This window comes from Schistocerca gregaria, chromosome 3 (assembly GCF_023897955.1).
Source record: "Schistocerca gregaria isolate iqSchGreg1 chromosome 3, iqSchGreg1.2, whole genome shotgun sequence".
Classification (NCBI taxonomy): Eukaryota; Metazoa; Arthropoda; class Insecta; order Orthoptera; family Acrididae; genus Schistocerca; species Schistocerca gregaria.
The window spans coordinates 155,245,213-155,267,400 of NC_064922.1; positions in this window are offsets into that span (position 1 = coordinate 155,245,213).

Consider the following 22,188-nt stretch of genomic DNA (forward strand, 5'->3'; position numbering starts at 1 on the left):
CAATATTTATTCAGAAACAGGATACTCGGTCTTCTGCACGTTTAGGATGGGACCCTACATTGGTTTCATGATCAGGACGATTTTAACGTTGACATGCATGTTAACATCACTGGCATTATTATTGAAAACCACTCACATAAACATACTAGTGGCGGCTATCTGGTCTCACAGTCTTGCTGTTGAATGCTCTTTATAAATTCTTCTTGGCGACGTATTATCCTCGTTTTAGAGCCATTCCATAATAACAAGAGCATCCTACGACAGCCGAAACCACATCCAAGGCAATTTCAATATAAATTGGCTTTCAAATGCCTCAGTTTGCACCCTCGATGGTAACTGTACAACGGCTAGCAACTGACTGCGTAGCGTCCTCACCCCGTAGCTGTCCAGATCGACCACCAAATCCACCTTTTAACGCCCACCAAGCCACGTCTGTAGCGAAGGGAGCTACATCTTTTGTACTATACAACACAAGTTCCCTTAGTATGAACCAGTATTCAAAGTACAATTTCTCTTACTGCACATACATATTTTACAAAGTTTCATTATTTTTAAACATTATTTTAGTTTTCATAATACACATATTACAAACGTCAACTTTCTCTCTGACAATGCAATGACCTTCACTAGTAAAGAAAAAACACTTCATAGTCACATACACATAATTACACAGTATAAACTAAAAACAGTTTTACGAACAATCAAGAGTTACAAAATCAAGCAAACAAATCCTTTCAGAGATGAACTGATGTATTCACCAGATACTCCTAGAGTCAAATTGGGCGAGAACAGGAAGCCTAACCAACGACATAAGCTGCTGTTAAGAGGTGGCACGGCGTTCCTACTCTCATAAGGTACAGGTAGACCCCGTTATACGCGGATTCGTTATTCCTCGTTTACGCATATACGCCATTTTAGCCCAGTGCTGCCACCTGTTAACAGTAAACGGAAACAGTAATGTGATAGCGCATATCAGTGAGCATCCTCTGATCGTGTTTTTCGAGACATGAATAGTTCAGGCAGCAGTGTTGTGAATCTGCTCATGTATTTAAAATGTCAGCTAAAAGGAAGTACGTCCTCGAGGAAAATAATCGTGTACGAAGGTAGTATTCATCATAAACCAAGAAGATGGAAGGTTCTCAGAATTCGGGAAACATCCCGCACGCTCTGGCTAAGCCATGTCTCCGCAATATCCTTTCTTCCAGGTGTGCTGGTTCTGCAAGGTTCGCAGGTGAGCTTCTGAGAAGTTTGAAAAATAAAAGACGAGGTACTGGCGGAAGTAAATCTGTGAGGACGGCGCGTGAGTCGTGCTTGGGTAGCTCAGTTGGTAGAGCACTTACTCGCGAAAAGCAAAGGTCCCGAGTTCGAGTTTGGTCCGGCACACACTTTTAATCTGCCAGGAAGTTTCAGTTTGGAGGTTGTATCAGTGTTATTATATAGCTTCCATAATAGAATTATGTAAAAGAGGGAGCACAGGACACTACGTCACACTTGTAAAGCTGGAAGTTTTGTATAACTGTTAGAAAGGTTAGCGTATTCTTGACACTAAGCGTGCTTGGGGATTTAGTGAGTGTACTATGAGAACTATTCGTAATAATACGCAATAAATTCGAAAAACTACCAATCTTCATCAGTCTTAAGTGTGACTAGAGTGACCAAATCTCGCCCGGGGACGATGGAAAGAACGGCAGAATTGCAAAGTCATTGAACTAAGCACCAAGGCAAAGGGCACATGCCTCTTCTGGAACTACTACTCAAATCCAAGAGTTTGTATGCAGGTTTAACGAGAGAAGGGGAGGATGCAGCACCTTTCTCAGCCTGATCAGGTCTGTTAGATATCTTCAAGCTTCGTTTAGACGATCATAGCATTACATTGGCAAGAGAAGCAGCGGAGCCAAGGAATTTGGAAAATGACTTAAATAAATTCTAACAGAGAAGTGCTACACTGCGATGTAGGTTTTTAACTTACAGGAAATTGGCTTACGTTGAGGATCATTTCTATAGAAGAAAGAAACAGCACCTTCACTTAAGACTGCCGAAAACCGATGCACACTTCTTTTCGCAGAAAATGCTGTTGTAGGAAACTGAAAATAAAATTCCGTTATGATCCACCACCCTCAAAATCTAGGGCACTATATGGTTGTGATAAGAGAGGTCTGGGAGTTCATAGGAGATGGAATGAGAGAGGCTGGATGACTTCTGCTCTTTTCAGTGACTATTTTGTTAATAAACTGAACAAAGAATTTAGTACCCTCTGTGAAAAGAAAAATTCAGTTTCAGAATTTTTCTCCTGCTTAATAAATGTTCCCAGTCATCCACTTCTCACAATTGATTCAAGTACACTGAAGCGCCAAAGAAACTGATATACAGACAGATGACGGCGCTGGGGTCGGCAACTCCTATATAAGACAACAAGTGTCTGGCGCATTTGTTAGATCGGTTACTGCAGCAACAATGGGAGGTTAGCAAACTTTAAGTGAGTTTGAACGTGGTGTTATAGTCTACTCACTATCGAAGGGACACAGCATCTCCGAGGTAGCGATGAAGCGGGGATTTTTCCGTAGGGTGATTTCACGAGTGTACCGTGAATACGTGTCAGGAATCCGGTAAAACATGAAATCTCCGACATCGCTGAGGCCGGAAAAGGAATGGGACTAAAGACGACTGAAGAGAATCTTCCAACGTGACAGAAGTACAAACCTTCCGCAAATTGTTGCAGATTTCAATGTTAGGGCATCTTCAAATGTCAGCGTGCGAACCATTAAACGGAACATTATATATGGGCTTTTCGAACCTAAGGCCCCCTCACGTACCCTTGATGACTGCACGACACATAGCTTTGCGCCTCGCCTAGGCCCATCAACACTGACACTGTCATTGTTGATAACTGGAGACTTTTTGCCTGGTCGGGCGAGTTTTGTTTCAAATTGTATCGAGCGGATGGACGTGTACGGGTGTGGATGCAACCTTATGAATCCCTGGACCTTGTACATCAGCAGGGGACTGTTGAAGTTGATGGAGGCTCTGTAATGATGTGGGGTCTGTAATCACTCCAAATTGTATGAATGGCGTATGTAGGAAACCATGGTCCGGTGCTGTGTCAGAGATAGAAAATGAAGAGATCTGTGTTACGACTGTTGCAATGTTAGAAATTTGCAAAAATTGTGACACTTAAGATGAAGATCAAGCTCCTAACGAGAACACATCAGCTACAAAGGATTTTTATGTGAGGAAATCCGTCACAGAAACTGAAATCACTATACATCTATGATTTTCTTGCGTTGTAGGTGATCCAGAGGTTACTTAGGATGTAAGTGACCTCAGTTAAAATGATTTTATTGGATTCTTGTGCATTTCAGTGTTAATTTTCAGGGATGTTAATTTTGAATTAAAATATGTTTTCAGAAGAACGAGAAGGGTTATTTTTGGTAAAAAGAGTAAGAAAGTACCCGTTTTTAATGTTAATACGCGAGTAAATGAGATACCAACCTCAAATTCGGTACACGAGGAAAGTGTGGTATGTGCACCTGTGTGAACGAGATCTCCTATGCAGTTTCAAAGGTAGGAAAGAGGTACCTGAGGAAGTATAGGTATGAAGCTGGTCGTGAGTTGTACATGGATAGCTTAGTCGTTTATCTACAAAATACTGCGATTATTTGGATAGACTATATTACCAAAAGCAAACCATCCCTATAGCTATAAAATCAAACGGATCCCTTCAGCTTATGTCAACTGTGAAGTGTCAAAGTGAATATGGCACACAATTACCTATGAAATATACAAGAAAACTATTATCATTTCGAACAGGATGGGAAATAGCTATCGTCACGAAAACTGTCATAAATATTATAATCATCAATCAATTTTGTGGGAAAATTGGAAATATTTCCTTGATGCTTGGCGCAATGTCTTGTTTGTGGGTTATTTGACATTTTGTCTCGCTGAACCGAAAGATTCTGACATTAAGGAATCATCGACATTTTGTCAGTGGAGCACTGTAGTCTCTAATCTCCTCTAGGTGCCAGACACGGACCGTCAGTGCACAATTACTTGCGCGTGACTCTCGAGATAGGTTATAAACGGTACCACAGCGCGGGTAAGGGTTTAAACATAGGGGGTAATGAAATCTGTTTACCAGTTTTCCTTAAAAACGGGTATTAATCACACACAGCTAACGTTACGCAATAGATATACATCGAAATAATTAACAACTGCGTGCCTCTATCGTATGTGCCTGATTGCCCTTGGTGCTTATCTTCTCATTGTTTTTGTCACCTACTAAAATTTAATAATGTAATTGTTTATTTAATTAGCTGCAGTTTGTGGGAGCAGCTTCATACTGGGGACCTCAAATGTCTGACACAAATCCATGTACTTTCTAGCAATAAAACACAGTAATGAGGGCATTATTGTTCGCCTACTGTGTTGGTCACAAAACAGACGTAAATTCAGTTAGTGCTTTAGCCACAGCGATCTATTTGCAGTGAAGTAAAATCTGTTGTCGTCCTGTTCAGTCACACTGTTCGTTTACTAGCTCCTTAATCACTTAATAATCGCTGTTCAAATAATTTGTTCTAATTTTGATAGTAGGCATAGTTTCTTGTAATTAGCATTAGACCATTACAACAATGCTGTCACTTCCACACCTGTAGGCATAACCGTGTCATTTGACGGCTGGGTTTTGATCTCATTACAACATATAAAAACGGAAGTATCTCCAATCAGAAATTTTAACTACACACGGTTTATATGTCTCGCTCGCTCAGCTACAATGTTCAGTAGTTATGATTAAGTCCGCATTTGTTGATTTCGCAAACCGTAGCAGCGGAGCTGGTTGTTACCTGGAAGACAGGAGATCTGAAAGTAGGAAGTACATTTGTCACATTGATTTGTGAATACTTTTGTCGATGATCAACGATGTAAAACACACAACTTCTGTAGTGTAGGCTTTGGTCGTTCTTGGTGCGGCGACATTTGGCATCCAAGCACCTGGGAATTCATGTGCTGCCCACAATGAAATGTCACGCACGACTCCTTGAAAATTGAAATACCGCACTTTCGAGAGAGGTTTCTACAAATTCTGAGCAGACAGTGAGGCAGCAGCCTTATAAGGCAAGAACTGCAAATGATGAAGCACGAAAGTGTTGAACTACGTTCTTGTAGAGAATTGACTAAAGAATTTACTAGATTTCGAGCTGTACTGAAGTTCATCCACACTAATATTTGACTATCTGAGGTCTGTTGTCCGATAAATGCGGGCAGTGAAGCGAGGAAGGTAGGCAAATCGCAGGCCCCTGCGTGCTATGTTGACCCGCGATGCACACAGCAGTATCTGACGTTCCGGTACCAGGTAGTGCCAGGTGGAGCCCGGAACGTCGCAAGTTCCGTGACCTCAAGGCCCGCTCCGCCTTTTTGTTGATGCTACTGCACAAGACCTTTTAGAAGGGAATTAAAGTTCACAGAGAAGAGATAAAAACTTTATTTGCGGATGACACTATAATTCTGTCGGGCTACGTTATGTCTTAGAACAGGTGAACGAGAATAATGTCTTGCCTAGAAAGCAAAAGACAATTACGTACAGAAATGTATGAATGTAATGCAGTGAAGTAAAAACAAAGCAGGTAATGCTAAGCAATTGAATTATGAAATGGAACACAGTAAGAAGTAGTCGTTTTCTTATTAAGACTGACAGTAGCAGAAGAAAAACTGGACATGTTATCATTCAAGATAAACGTAAGCGTCAAATGTTTCTCTGGAGTGTGGCCTTCGGTCAAACTCTAACGTGGATGAGAAACAGTACAGACCGGAAGACAACAGATGCTTTTGAAATGTGATTCTACAGACAAATTCTGAAGATTAAATGAGTGCAGAATGGCTCTGAGGATTGCGTGAGTACAGCTCTCCATGCTGCTCTCTAAATTTCATCAGAATTAATGCAGCTAAACTCCTTCGGGTCCAGCTTATTGTACTCCATCATTGGTTTCTACACTTCTCACCCCCTGCACTTCTATGCATTATAAAAATAAAACATCAATGGTGCGTCTATGTTGGTACTAACAGCATACCTTTTCGTTTCGTCTACTTGTGCTATACAGAGCTCTGCTCCGTAAGCTGACTTAGCAGGTCTTTATTAACTGTCTTCTTGTGTGTACTATTTGTAGCCCACATTTGAGATTACTGAGAAGTCAGACTACTGTGTTAATAAGTACATTTAAGATTCTGTGGCACTCAGTTTCCATGTGAAGCAAGAAACAAAAATAATAGAAACTGTACACCTTTTGTAGAGTAAAGTAAGAACCTCAAACCTGAAACCTCCTGGCAAATTTGTGTGTCGGACCGAGACTCGAACTCGAGACCTTGCACTTGCCCGCGAAAGGCAAAGGTCCCAAGTTCGAGTCTCGGTCCGACAGACAGATGTAATCTGCCAGGAAGTTTCATATCAGCGCACACTCGGCTGCAGAGTGAAAATTTCTTTCTGGGAACTTCAAACCTGTTGTTGAAATATATTATGTATTTGGACATTTCGCAACAAACATTGAGATACGTATTTATTCCATCCATTCGTTCGCTCGATGAATTATTATTTTACTTTAGTTCTAATATTTCTGGAATTAATAATAATTGTGCTGATAAAAAAGCATTTTCATGAATTTGCTTTGTAGGGATGATATACTGCGTCTGAATCAACGCTCGTACGAGGATGGCAGAGAATAGTATGTAAATGTGCTTAGATGTATAAATACGGAGACAAGATTAAAGTCGGAACACACGAAGTGTTATCCTTAGCTCACAGCAGGCGAGTTTCAGTTCCTTCTGTGTAGCAAGTGCTGCTTGACACAGGAGGGATAACATTGCCGTGCTAATATAGTGTCTCATGCACTCATCAGTGAAGTGGTTAGCGAACCAATCATCGCGTTCCACAACCCACACATACGTTCTAATCTGTTCTACCTGTCGAGTCACCTACAACAAGAGGCTTACAGCCCACGCGGAAGCGTCATCGGGACTGCACGAAGGAGAGAACGCCACCCAAGAAGGAAGCAACACCCACCAACATGTAAGATCGCTGACTATGTTTTCAAAAATTTTAAAAACATGTAAGATGCACTGCTAACTTTTACACAGCTACCGACAATGGATATTTAACCTTCTTCGTTAAAAATAGAGACAGATACGTAGGCGGGCTCCACACTGTGGCGCTAGGTAAACTTATTAGAAGAGCATGCGAGTCATTACTGAAGCACATAATGATTATTATAGCTGCAGGAAAAAAAACGGGTGAAAATTAAAACTCTGTCAGGATTAACTGCCAACACCTTGTTTCAACATTCTAGAGAACACACTCGGACGCCTGTATTTTAAATTTATTCTCTACTAAACAAGGCATCATCAGCAACGTTGAAATCTTGTTTACAGAGGACAAGTTGCTAACGGGAATAACGTGTTGCTATCATCAGGCGCTTTAGTAAAATTGTATATGTGAAAGTGCAAAAGGTAACAAAGCGATCACTTGTTTGTATTGTGACATGTAGATCACAGAGGCTCCCACAGTTCGCTTACATTTATCGTGTTCGCTGACCAGTGGACGTGGATGTACCCTCCGTCTCAAAATGCTATAGTTGTTTGCGATTTAGGTATGGTAACAAACAGTACAGAGGTAACAAAAGGTATGCATAGTGCGCCCGCCCACTAAGACGTAATGCCTGTGGATGGACCAGTCAACCAATAATCACTGTACTGGTGGTCAAACAATATTCCAGAACCTGCACAATGTATCTAAAACACAAGTTAATCATCAAAATTATATCTCTCAATAATATTCCTTTTCGAGAAGTAACTGTGTTCGAAAGCAGGCCTTATGCGAATGCAGTTACCTCGCCTTCCCAAAGATTACGAGACAGGGTACAAAATTCTCACCCTTCCGATTCAACAGCAGCTCAATGCAAATATCAGCACCTGTAGCAACCAATCAATAGCATAACGACAATGTCGCAGGGGTCAGGAACGGCCGTTCCAGTGGATACCACGATCCCTCCTCTAATACATGTCCAACTACACCACCAGCAAGACTTACATTTATATAGAAGACACAGCAAAAGGGCAGTCCCCCAAGACCAATTTCAGCAGTCTGAACTCTACCGTCCCCTTGCTGCAGCTGGTCCAAATCCGTACTCACCATAATTTCACAGGTTCAGTGAACAGAATTATGTTGGGAACTATCTCGTTAACCACATTTTGATATCATGGGTGTCACGAATGTCGATCCAGCATGCTACTAATGGGCCTTCTCCAGCACTCCAGATTCTATCAGGACACCTATCCAAAATATGTTCATCTCACACCTTGCACCTCAAAATGGCCTCTAAAATCATCCAGTGGAATGCAAAATGGCTCAAGGCAAACACAGGCGCTCGTCGGCATTCTTTGCTCTTAACTAACGTAGACATCTGTACCATCAACGAAACATGGTCAAAACCGAAAGACCCGTTCGCCTTCCCAGGCTACTCTAATGTTAGAGAAGATAGACATGATGGCTGTGGCTGTGGGTGAGACAAGTTACCAACTTTTCCGTTCTCGATGTTGACACTCAGCATGATCCATTGCAAGTAGTGGGTATCCACCTCCGGATTAAAGGTCTCGATCTGAAGTTGGTCTCAGCGTACAAAGCACCTAAAGACAAGCATTCCAAACAACAGTTAACAACAATAATTGATACTGTCGGAAACCCTTTCTGCAGCTAGGTAACTTTAATTGCCACCATACACTGTGGTGATGCAAAACTGCCAACGCAGTAGGGTAAGCACTGGTGCATGTTCTATATTCGGAAAACGTTGTCGTACTAAATTATGGCTCTCCAACACCTGTAGTCCGACCAAATGAAGTCCCAACAGCTGTAGACTTGAGCACTGTATCCCCTGAAGTAACTGCGGCAACCGCATGTGAACTGATAGTGAATACTTCAGGTTCTAATCACTTTCAGATTCAAATGATACTAAATGATCAACCCAGGGAGACCGTCAAACACGCAGTCACTCGGAAATGGAACACAAACGAAACCAAATGTATCCTACATGGAACACTACTGGAAGAAAACTGACATCGATAATCGAAACTGGGAATCCTGAAAGACACTATGAGACTTTATTATCGCCTATCAATGAAGCAGCGGAAGTCTCAATGTTTCAAAAAGGATATAAGCACCATCTGCCTGTTGGCGGGATTCAGAATCTGATGTAATCCTCAAGGAACGAAAGGAAGCAGTAAATAAAAACAAAAATCTTGCAAATTACACCAAATTTTTTGCTCTTAAGCCAAGAAATTTTTTAAATAGAACAAAATCACAGGTGTGGCCAAATTTCTGCTCTGTGGTCTACAAAGACACACACTTAAGGAGAATTTGGAATGTAATAAGGAACATAAAAACGGTCTGACAATAGACATACATCTACCTTAAGTATCCGACAAACCTTCACAATCGTTCTTCTGTATGCTAGCACCTAACTTAATGGGCAAGGAAGCCGAGGGGAAACATCGAGAGGACAACAGTGCAATTACAAAACCACTTTCGCTAGAAGAACTCCAGACTGCGCTCTTCAATGGGATGGGTACTGCACCTGATCCAGTGCTACGACACATCCCACACAAAGGGAAATGAGGCTGTTCAAAATGTACAACAGCGTATCGATTCAAAATATTAAAATCGACTCTCTGGAAACATGTCGTCCCCATCGAAAAATGAGGGAAAAGATATGACAACCCGAAGTCGTATCACCTTACTACAGTTTTCGGCGAAGATAATGGAAAGGATTATTAAGTGGAACTTAAAATGGTGGAGCAAAATAAGAAAATACTACGGGAAAAACAAATTGGGTTTCTCAGAGAAATAGGAATGAATGAAATCCTTCTAATATTAGTGCACCTAATATTATTTCGGTATAGATACATGATAGTTGCGTTCATAGACTTAACTGAAGCATAAGTAAATGTTGTCTTGTCTCTCTTATGGGAAAAATTGGAGAAATATCAGGTACCACAAACACTTGCCCATAACACCCTAAGCTTCCGTACCAATAATGAAAAATCAGTTTCCAAAATGGAACTACCATGGGACTCAGAGAAACTAGCAAAGGGCTCTCATAGGGTTCAGTCTTGGCTCCATTATTATTTAAAATCTGTTGTGCACACTAAAAATGTTGAAGAACAGAAAAAAATGATGTTTGCCGGACCGGCAATAAAAGAAAAATAAATGAAAAGACTATTTGTGTGGTTGGTTGTTATAGTAAGAAAGTAACTTGTCTAGCTTCTAATCTGTGTTGTGTGTCTTATTATATCTCCAATAAAGTGAACACAAATAATAAAAACTAAAATTAACAGGCTGTGTTCCCAGTATTCTGTAAAAAGAAAAAGGAAATAAATTAAAAATAAAATAATATGCTTTTAAAGATGGCTTAAGAAAACGAAGAACGTCATGATGTGCAATTGCTTAAAGACAGCTGTACATTAGCCTGTGTGATGCTGAAATTGCAATATTATTTAACGTGCAAGATCTCTGTGGTATTGTGGATGTAACTGAAAGAACAGAAAATTATGAAACGGTCGTAAAGAAGAAGAAGGAATGGCAGCAATGGGACACCAAGGCAAAACATTTCATAATGAGAACAACTGATGAAAAGGTAAGGTCACATGTACTGTGTTGTGAAACTTCCTAAGCTATCCATAATAAACTTAAAACAATTTGCACAAGAGACATTTCTCAAATAACTTAGCTGTTGTTTAAAAATTTTATAGTTCCATGTACAGTAAAACTAGAGGCAAAGCTAGTTTGCAGAAGACAGTATTTGAACTAAATCGTTTTCAGTCAGAAAAGATGACATATGCTATGGGCATAACAAAGATACTTTCTATTTTGCCAAATGAATGCACTTTTCTCTACCATGGGATTCATCGCCCAGTGGTGAGAAGAATATAGAAAATATACATGTAAGTCTCATAAGAGAAGAGACATGACTGAAAAGTGCATGTCAAGAAGAGAATATGGCCTTCGATGTTCAATTTAACAAAATTTTAAAAAATCTAATTTCTAACAATTCTGGTGGATATGGACTTCTGCAGCAGTAAGCAAGAAGCCTAAAAAGAAAGAACAATCTACTATAAGCAAAAAATCAATCACAAAGAAGATGAGTACTACTTTAAAAATTAAAATACAATTCGAGAACCAAAATTCAAGATCGTTCCAGCCCTGCCCTACAACAAAAGGACAATCCACGAAGAAGAAAATAGTTATTTTAAGGTAGAAAAATAACGCAAACAAAGTAACGTTTCTACAGGAAATCATGAGAAAGAAGACATGATCATGTTTGTTGATAGGGCATGTACTGGACGTATATCTAATGAAGCGGACATGATGGTATTTTGAATGTTGGTAAACAAGGCTGATCAATAAAAACAGTAGCAACAGGCTACACTGTTGGTAATAACAGAGTTCTCAAAGATATTGTGTATTTTTCTCCACTGAATAGAAATCTGATATCTGTTAACACTATCAATGAAAATGACTACACAGTGTGTTTATGAAACACTTTGTTCAAATTTATGGAAACAAAATACTCGTTCTGAAGAGGCACAAAACAAGAAACGGATTACAGAGGCGAATATTAAATCAAGAAGGCAATCGCCGCTGACACACGAGGAAAAGGAAGAAAGGCATAAGAAGCTAGGTCTTGAAGGGATAAGCTGTACATAATTAGAATGTGCAATGGAGCTCCAAATAGTTTATACACAGGAGAAAAGTTGTGTGAAGTTTGTGTGAGAGCTAAGCTAACAAGAACATATTTTCTACCATGAGAGAAAGAGCAACAAGGCCCTCTTGAAATAATACACACTGATATCCATGGCGAGATAGAGCACCCAATATACATGAGAGTATAAGATGATTTAATGCATGTTTGTGTAACCTGCAGTCAGAGACTGCAAGATTCATAAGAAAATATGCATCAAAAATGAGATATGATAAATGTGGTGGATACACCAGCCATAAGTTTAAGGCTGGCAGGGCATTGTGGTGGCCGCAGTGCTGATCCACTCCTGCCAATGAAGAACTTGGAAAAACATTGTCTAAATGTTCGCTGACATCAACAGCACAATACACTGCGGCACCTTCATGCTGGAATCAGAATCGTTGCGTGACTGATGGCGTGTCATTCTCCAGTAATGTCGGAGGACTGCATGGAGAATGATACTGTACCACACTTCCCACCACAGAGAGTGTTAGGCAGAGGACACAGTCCAATCAGATGGTCTTCAAAAGTACAGATCTTTGTTGATGGTGGTATGTAGAGTTTTCCTTTGAATTCTCCATGTCCCCGAAAGTCTATAATGGCTGTTGTTCAACTTTCATCACCTCATGAAGATAGCCTTGTTATTCAACAGAAGGCACTATTGAAAGCCTCGAATATTTATAGTTTGGTGTAGGTACCATTGACGGAATTACACATGCAGGAGAATGTAATCAGCTCAAGGGTCCTATACCTTCTGATACGTAAAGGGATGCTCTTTCCAGCAGAAGGTGTAACACAAGGGCTTTGGAGGTGTATTGCTTGGTAATGCATCGTTTGCTGGTGCCAGTGCACCACAGCTTCCTCCGACTGAACCTTTGCATGCTGCAAGATTTGCAGTTTCCTATCGGGCAGATTCGTTATGCATACAGGCCTTGCTATTCCACAGTTGAATTATGCCTCCCATAAGTGAGATTCATGTTTTGTAGTGAGCTATCGATAACCTGCAAAAATATCAGACGAAACTTTCTTGTAAATAAGACATAATACAAACAATAATAATGTAATTGTTTATCCAAGGATATGAACACTGCTAGCAGCAATCAAAACTTAACCTTCCTAGCAGTAATATGTAATCTGGTTAGAAATCGGATCCCAGTGTCAACGTGATCCCTAAGATGCAGTCAACACAGCTGTGGACGTTGGCCTAGAAGATGTCCAAAGTCAAACATGTAATTGACCTCTTGTGGGAAGCAGTGTGCGTGCAGTATTTGTGCCACATAATAAAAGTCTCTCTTTTTATCTCTACAAATTTGTATACATAGTTGTTTATATCCTATATAATCTTAATCAGGAATGTAGTCAAAAGTACAGTCCTGTAATTCGTTTATACGTTAACACAGAGAAATAATTTTCACTGGAAAAATAAGTATACTAGTGAGTGGCCTGTATTTTTTAGAAAAATTTCCGTTTGCTGCTACACTGGTTGTTACAAACATATTCTTCAGAATCTTTATAGCATATATGATTAATTTTTAAATTATAGTTTATGATACAGCTGTATGACATGATTGTAATCTATAGTAGACTAGCATCAAGTACATATTCTAGTTATGTATCAATGTTTGTTTTGTTTGTTTAGGTAAATAATAAGGAACTATTGTGTTTCTTCAGATCCCAAAGGTATTTTTCTTGAACTATACGTAATACACTGTGTAATGAGTAGTTATCATAAAATAAGCATCTTCTTACATCAGAAGTTGTACTATGTTGTCATACATTTGTGTTCCAGTTATTAAGCGAAAAGATAGTGGAGGATGTTGTACCTTGGTAGATTCCTTGAACTAATATCTAGCCAGTCCTGTAACAGATGTTCAACATGTCTTTTCATTCAATTGTAAAATGAAAGTGTTCACCCAATATGTGCTGCTGTATTTTCCCGAAAATACAAGAATATATCTGGGAAACAAAGGTTCTACCAAAAGTGAAAAATCTTTCCAATGTACAATATAGTCATGTATCTAAGAACAAATATTATCTTCAAATTGAAAAATGTTGGAATCGACGAACTCTTATCCATGCCACATTTAATTGTCTGTGCATATATTATTACTCTTCAGAATGAGATTTTCACTCTGTAGCGGAGTGTGCACTGATATGAAACTTCCTGGAAGATTAAAATTGTTTACTGGACCGAGACTCGAACTCGGGATCTTTGACTTTTGCGGGCAAGTGCTCTACCAACTGAGCTACCCAAGCACAACTCAAGCCCTCTCCTCTCAGCTGCACTTCTGCCAGTATCTCGTCTCTTACCTTCCAAACTTTAAAGAAGCTCTCCTGCTAGAGCAGTTGCCCACGAAAGGCAAAGGTCCCGAGTTCGAGTCTCGGTCCGGCACACAGGTTTAATATGCCAGGAAGTTTCCTTATTGCTCTTGTACACATCAGTAATGAGGAAATGAAAGCAAATTAAGAGGAAGCTATCAAAAATCAATTATATGTTTAAAACATTTTGAAATAGAAGCTATTGGCAAGTAATGCAAATTTACATGTTCAAAACTAGGGAAATGGTCAAGACATTAAAGGTAATTAGTTCTCTTAGATATTTTATGTGTTCCACCCACACAGATCTTCTGCTGTTTTGAGATACAAGATAGCGCTCAACGATCGAAGTTTGGTTTAACTATTCACACATTATATAACTAGCTTTAAAAATAAATAGAATTTTACTTGCCATAATATGTTACTTAAGAATTAACAATGGATAGCAAATATCTTTGATAGTTTATACAGTATTTAAACGTGTAGAACTCGAAATATATTAAATTGTGCACAGAACACAGCCTCATACCTAACAACATAAAGAATGCTGTAAGTACTGGAAATGGCTTACCGCAGTTTCTAGTGCACATTCCTTCATTTGACTCCAAAATCAATCTCCAGATTGTACACCGACCAGGAAATATTATATGGTTGTAGGCAACCATAACGTTTTATTCATAACCACAAAAAACAAACTTCAGGAAAAAATTTTTAGTTTCATTGAAGATTTATGTTTGTAGTTGTAGTATATATTCACAACTCCTTGCTAAAACTGCTGTAGTAAGCTCCTAAAGTATTCGGATCAAATGATGTCGTCTCTTCGTAAAAGTAGAGATGGGAAGCTTGGAGATTTAGACAACATAAAGGTTTTTACTGCATTTTACATATAAGGATATAGCATGTGTGTGTGTGTGTGTGTGTGTGTGTGTGAGAGAGAGAGAGAGAGAGAGAGAGAGAGAGAGAGAGAGAGAGTTATTTTTTCTGGTATTTGTACATGAATTGTAGCACAGTGTATATATTCATACATTAGATTTTGAAATCTGAAGTAAATAAGTTCAAGACTTTGTAACGTTTATATTTTAATATAAATTGTTTTGAAAATATTTAACTAATATTCTTAATGCATTTTACACACAAACAGGGCTCATTCTAGTAAAAAATTATTATTTAATAGATATGGTCACGGCAGAACTTCACATCAAACGAAATGCAAAGGAGCTCAACGACGGTGGTCTACATAGGCCTCCCACAGTAGAGATGCTGGGCTAGAAACATACTCGGATGCTGATTTCCAATTTGATGCTTGTAACTAGTGCAGGTATGGCAATTCAAATGAGGTCAGGTTCATTTTGAAACAGCTAACACTGACAAGAGTACTGTAAATCCTGAATGAGCTGTTGCACATGTGGAGCAGGAACAATCTTAAGATACCTTCGAGAGAGCAAAACTTTTGGTATTCATTAATGTAACATTCAGCAATGCACGAACTACATCTGATAAAATAGTAAGAAACGTTGGTTAACATTTTTCAGAACGCACCCAATTGATTTACTGGCATTACTTAGCATTCATTGCAATAAATAAATAAAGCTGTGAGGACGGGGCGTGAGTCGTGCTTGGATAGCTCAGATGGTAGAGCATTTGCCCGCAAAATGCAAGGGTCCCGAGTTCGAGTCTCGGCCCAGCACACAGTATTAATCTGCCAGGAAGTTTCATATCAGCACACAATCCACTGCAGAGTGAAATTCTCATTCTGAATAAAATAAATAATCTGAAATTTGATTGACTGGAGTAGAAATATCTTCAGTGGTGAGTCACGCTTCGAAATGAGCCTGGATGACCACCGAAGACGTGTCTGGACAGAGATGGAATACGAGCCTGATTGTGGCCTGAAATACAGCCAGACAGCCAGGAGTGGTGGTCCTGGGTGCCTTTTTCTTTTAATAACAGGACCCCTTCGGTTGTCATCCGCCGGACCCTAACTGCACAGCAGTATGTCGACGATATTCTGTACCCCGTTTTGTTGCTCTCTATGGCAAGTCATGCTGAGCTTACATTTCAGCACGGCAATGCCCCGCCCACACAGGACTAGAGTTTCTACTGGTTGTCTTTCTCCTTTCCAAATCCTGCCTCGTCCAGTATGGTCGCCGGATCTCTCTCCAACTGAGACAGTATGAAACATTATAGACAGTGCCCTCTAAAGAGCTCAAGATTTTGACAACGTAACACGCCAGTTGGACAGAATATAGCACGGTATCCTTCAGGAGGACATCCAGAAAATCTGTCAGTCAATTGAATCAATGACAAGGCGAATATCTGCTTGCATAAGGACCAACGTGTTACTGAAGTGTTCAATTTGTAAAACTTTTTCTCTTGAATAAATCGCCTCGTGAACTAGGGCGCCTTGCCATGGGTCGCGCGGCTCCCTCCATCGGAAGTTCGAGCCTTCCCTCGGGCATGGGTATGTGTGTTGTCCTTAGCGCAAGTTAGTTTACGTTAAATTACGTAGTGTGTAAGCCTAGGCACTGATGACCTCAGCAGTTTGGTGCCATAGGAACTTACCACAGTTTGCCAGAATTTGCACAAATTATCCAATTCTTCTAAAATTGTAATCATTTGTTTGTAAATGAACATCGCATCTACCAACTTCCGTCTCATTTGAATAATTCCTTCTTATAGCGTATTCTGGGTAATTCCTGTGCCTTTAGTTAGGCTGCCTCGAGACATTGTAACAATACCACCACTTGCAAAGTAGGTTAGAAATCAGATTAATAATGTTGCTCACACAGCATATGTTTGCTTTATCGGGCAACAACAAAGTTATTATGTAAGCAGGCATTTCAACCAATAACCCTTCTCCAGCATAGTGTCGAATAGTGCCTTTCTATCCAATGACGATGACCGCCAATGGTATCTACAGCGGATAAGCTACCAACGCCCCTTCTTCTGTATTAGCCTACGACTGTGGCCCACCAATGGTAGCCATATGAATTTTAACCAATACTATCACTTCTCCAGCACGAACGCCAGAAAATTCCCCCTTTATAAAAGGACGCGACACTCGTCTCTGCCAGTGTTCCAGCAGTAGTGAACACCGAAAGATCCTGAGGAAGATCCCAGCAGAGGGGTCGAAACGTCGAACATTTTAGAAGAAACATGACACGACCTAATAACGCAGATGATTTTAACTTCAGTCAACAAAGTTATTGACTGTGGATGGTATCGTCAGAATGGAAATAATGAAGTCACTGTAAAAAAGTCATTAATTATGGCACCTATCTTGAATGAATTCCCACGTAGATTTCGTCGAAGTTGTTATTGCTCATCTTGTTGATTCTGGGGTGATTCCACTTTGACTGCTAAAAGGTCCAGATCTGTATTTTAGCAATATTTGAAGACCTAACAAATGCGTTTTTCAGGAAATTCTTAATGATCTAACAATCCCAGATCAGAACAATGGTATGACAGAAATAATTTTAGGCTTGGTGTTCACGATCCACATTTTTGTTAAACTTCTTGTAAATTTGCATATACTTCTTCTTGGACTGCATTTCACGTACCAAATATGTGATCTGGTTGAGAAGTGACTTCATTGCTCAACTCGAGGCCGTGATCTTTAAGACGTCTAAACTATTGTGAACTAATGTATGGGTAAAAAGAATAAGGAAAACGATTAAACGGTGAAAGCACTGACCTCTCTGACAGGACAGGTAAATTGCCCATGTCGCAACGAATTTTAGAGTTGATGCCATCTTCCTGCAGCATAGTGTCTTAGAGTGCCTCAACGCGGTGAAATGTGCTCTGCAGAATACAATAAATATGACCACTACAAAGAAAACAGATGAAAGCTGACACTGATTTGCAACAAAAGGTTTTATCATCAAAAGAAATGGAGCGCTGCAGTGGAGCAACTGAGAGGAAAAAATACCTCTACATTTCATTCTGATTTTTAATACCGAAACTCTTATCTGTGCTTCTGGAAGCCTTTCACAGAAAACCGCGCTTCGCTGGGGAGGTTTTCTGTTCGCTATTGCCCACAGTGAGCTCCTCCTTTGGATGCTGGCAATAACTTCCAACCAGGAGAAAAGAAACAATAACTTACGTCTTTTATTCGGAATTTTGGCCTGTTCATTATCTTATTTTTGTACTTGCTCTGTCGTTTGAATGTTTTTGTGGAGAGACGGTATAAATTTATGCGTTTGATAATTCTTAACTGATAATGTAAAAATGCAAATAAGATCATAACACTGAACAACAAATTTTATGTCAAAGTGAGTAAATTTCATTATTTTGATGTAGTTATGTTTATTTCAGCGTCAAATGATACAGTATCATCATCTTCATAAATATTCAGCTCTAATTTTTTTTTAAAGTAGTCTATATTTTTGCATAAATAACTCACTAACTAAATATGCATACATGTTCCAAGATTCGGCATAACAAATTTTAAGTGAATAATTACTTTAAATAGGTTATATGTTATGCACTGATAAATTTCAGTGCCATTTTGGAAGCACAAAATTAAAATATTAAGAAAAAATGAAGTTAATATTACATGAATGAAAATACTTTGTAAGTCAATGTTGCACCAGAACTATGTAAAGCACAAATGAAATTATGTAAATTAAATAGACATAAATGTATATAAAGTATTAAAAATGTTAAATGTCTTTCAGTAAATAGTATTACATATTTTGTTCAGAGACAAATTCAGAACATGATAGTTTTCGCTTACCTTGACATTTATACACACACTCTGGAGCATCCCTTATGACATTCCAGCAGTAATCTGATAAAATAGTAGCGCTCCGCTTTCGGGCATACCTCTTATCAACTGTGGCAATATCTTGATGAAATCGCTCCCCATGTTCATCACTTACTGCAGCACAATCTTTAGGGAAGAAGTCAAGATGACTATGTAAGAAATGTATTTTCAATGACATGTTGGAACCACGTTTTTCATAAGACGGCAACGTGTTATCTAGAATCACCTTGTAATTTATTGCGTGTTTGTTCCCTAAAAACGGTAAACAGACTGTCTTAAGACATTGTACACGGTGTACACTGTGATCCTACAAAGATGCTGTGCTTTACTTTGGCCTCGTTTAAGTAAGGGTTTTTTTGCCTTAAGCACTTAAACGTGTCACCATCTTTGTTCATTACCTTAACAAAGTTTTTCATGAGGCCCAACTTGATGTGCATGGGTGGGAGTAGAATCTTTTTAGGGACTACTAGACGTTCACTCTTACTGTTCTTTATACCTGGTTGAAGAGATTTTCTGGTGGGCCATTCATGTTTACTATAATGACATGCACGCAGCAATGTTAGTATACCGTAACAGCATACCTAATAGCAGTGCAACCACTTTCAAGTCACCACAAATCTGCCATTGAGGGTCATTGTACTTGATGGCTTCTAGTAAAATTTTCATCTTTTGTTATGACTCTTTCGTATGCACACTGTGCCCAACTGGAACAGAAGGTAGCTCATTATCGATATGTAAATGCACTGCTTTTAATCTCAACTTTGGCTAGTCTATAAAGAGTCTCCTCTCATGATGGTTGTAACTAATTCTGAGAGCCTTCATTAGACCATTTGTGTCTAAACATGCCACAAGACTATATTGTATGTCCAAAAAGAAAAGGAGTGAACTGTTGCTCTCTTCTGCAGTAGAATGGAAAATTTACATTTCTTTCAAGAAAATTGCTCCAGTTTTTATGCTAAAATCTCAGCCTTAGCTTTAGAGAGCTCCAAATCTCTAATGATATCACTTAACTCATTTTGAGACAATTTTTGTGGATTATCAGTTGATGATATATTTGGAAGAAACTCTAGATCTTGTGACGTACATGGTTCAGGACATTCAGAATCTCCATCAGAAGTAATCTCGTTCTGTGTCGGTGCTTCAGGTATTGGCAATCCTTCCACATGTAGAACTGCGCCTGCCCAGTTAGCCATTCGGTCTAACGCACGGATTTCCGGGCGGGAAGGAGCCCTGGCACGATTCCGTCCGATGGACTTGTGTCGAGGTCCCGTGAGCCAGGAAGTCTGTGGATGGTTTTTAGGCGGTTCTCCACCTGCCACGGCGAATGCGGGCTGGTTCATTTTATTCCGCCTCCGCTACACTATGTCAGCGATTGCTGCGCAAACAAGTTCTCCACGTACGCGTACACCACCTTTACTCTACAACGCAAACATAGGGGTTACACTCGTCTGGTGTCAGACGTTACCTGGGGGGAGGGGGGGGTCGGGTCCACCGGGAGCCTAACCGCACAATAACTATGGGTTCGGAATGAGGCGGCGGAGGGGTGAAGTGGACTGCGGTAGTCGTCGTGGAGTTGTGGACCATTGTGGCTCCGGCGGGGACGGAGCCTCTCTATCGTTTTTAGGCCCCGGTTAACATAAAATATAATACAGTAAGATAGATCACTGTCTGCTTCTTCTTCTTAGATATTCCCTTCTTGATAGGAGGAGCCATACAAAAGCAGTAGTCAACGACATAGTTAGTTGTCTCACGCCAGATCATGGGCACTAGAAAGGGCATTGAACTTCTTTCCCATGCATCCAGTTCCTAAGGTTGCTGGCACAAATGTTGCAGATCACATGTGAAGTCCAGGGTTTATTCTGATCACCTATTTTGCACCCAAAATAACAACAGTAAGCTTTTTTTTAATCAATAGAGATATTTACTGTTTTGTGAAGCAACTGTCACTTCTCCACACACACAGCAAAATGTGTCAGCACTGTTAACACAAACCTGAAAAATTAGTAGTTAATCTGGTAACAAATGTGCAAAAATTATTATATGCATTAATAAAGCCTCTGATGTTGATAAGGAGGGAGACAACTGGTATCAAAATGTTTATATCCAAAATTTTGCACACAAATAAGACCAGGGACAGTAACTTAATCCATTGTTACTAGGTATTATGAGTCTGACAAACCATTATAATATTTGATTTTAAAGTTAACATACAAATCCATGTATTATTATCTCACCATAATAAAACAGTGTGAAGTGGAAATTGGAGCTAACTTTGAATTGTCTTAGTGATATTCGCGATCAGCAGATTAGTATCTACAGGAAATCATTTCTTAGCAACTGCCTTTCCGAGACTGACGTCTGAAATACTCCTCTGTGATACAGACAAGAGACAGTAATCAAATCACTGAAGACTAAGGACTCTCATGGTTATGATGGAGTGTCTAGTAGAATATTAAAGTACTGTGCTGCACATGTTAGCCCTGTATTTAGCCATATTTGTAATTTTTCCTTTAGGAATGGTCAGTTTCCTGAGCGATTAAAGTACTCAGTAGTAAAGCCGCTTTATAAAAAGGGAGAAAGGGATAATGTAGATAATTTTAGACCTATTTCTATGCCATCAGTGTTTCCAAAAGTTATCGAAAAAGCTGTGTATGTAAGGTTAATTGAACATTTTATGTCACACGATTTGCTATCAAATGTACAGTTCGGCTTTAGAAGTCGTTTGACAACTGAAAATGCTATATTCTCTTTTCTCTGTGACGGTAAACAAAAAGTTTCGAACGCTTGGCGTATTTTTTGATTTAACAAAGGCATTTGACTGTGTTGATCACACAGTATTGCTCCAGAAGTTGGACCATTAAGGAATAAGGGGAGTAGCTCATAATGGGTTCACCTATTACTTTCGCAACAGGCAGCAAAAGGTCATTATTCACAATGTTGATAATGGCAATAATGTGGGATCTGAGTGGGGTACTGTCAAGTGGGGGGTGCCCCAGGGATCAGTGTTGGGGCCGTTCCTGTTCCTTATTTATATAAATGATATGCCCTCTAGTATTATGCATAACTCTAAAATATTTCTGTTTGCTGATGACATTAGCTTGGTAGTAAAGGACGTTGTGTGCAACATTTACTCGGTTTCAAGTAGAGCAGTACATGGCCTTAGCTCATGGCTTGTAGAAAATAGACGGCATGAGTGGCCGAGCGGTTCTAGGTGCTACAGTATGGAGCTGCGCGACCGCTAGGATCGCAGGTTCGAATTCTGCCTCGGGCATGGATGTGTGTAATGTCATTAGGTTAGTTAGGTTTAAGTAGTTCTAAGTTCTAGGGGAC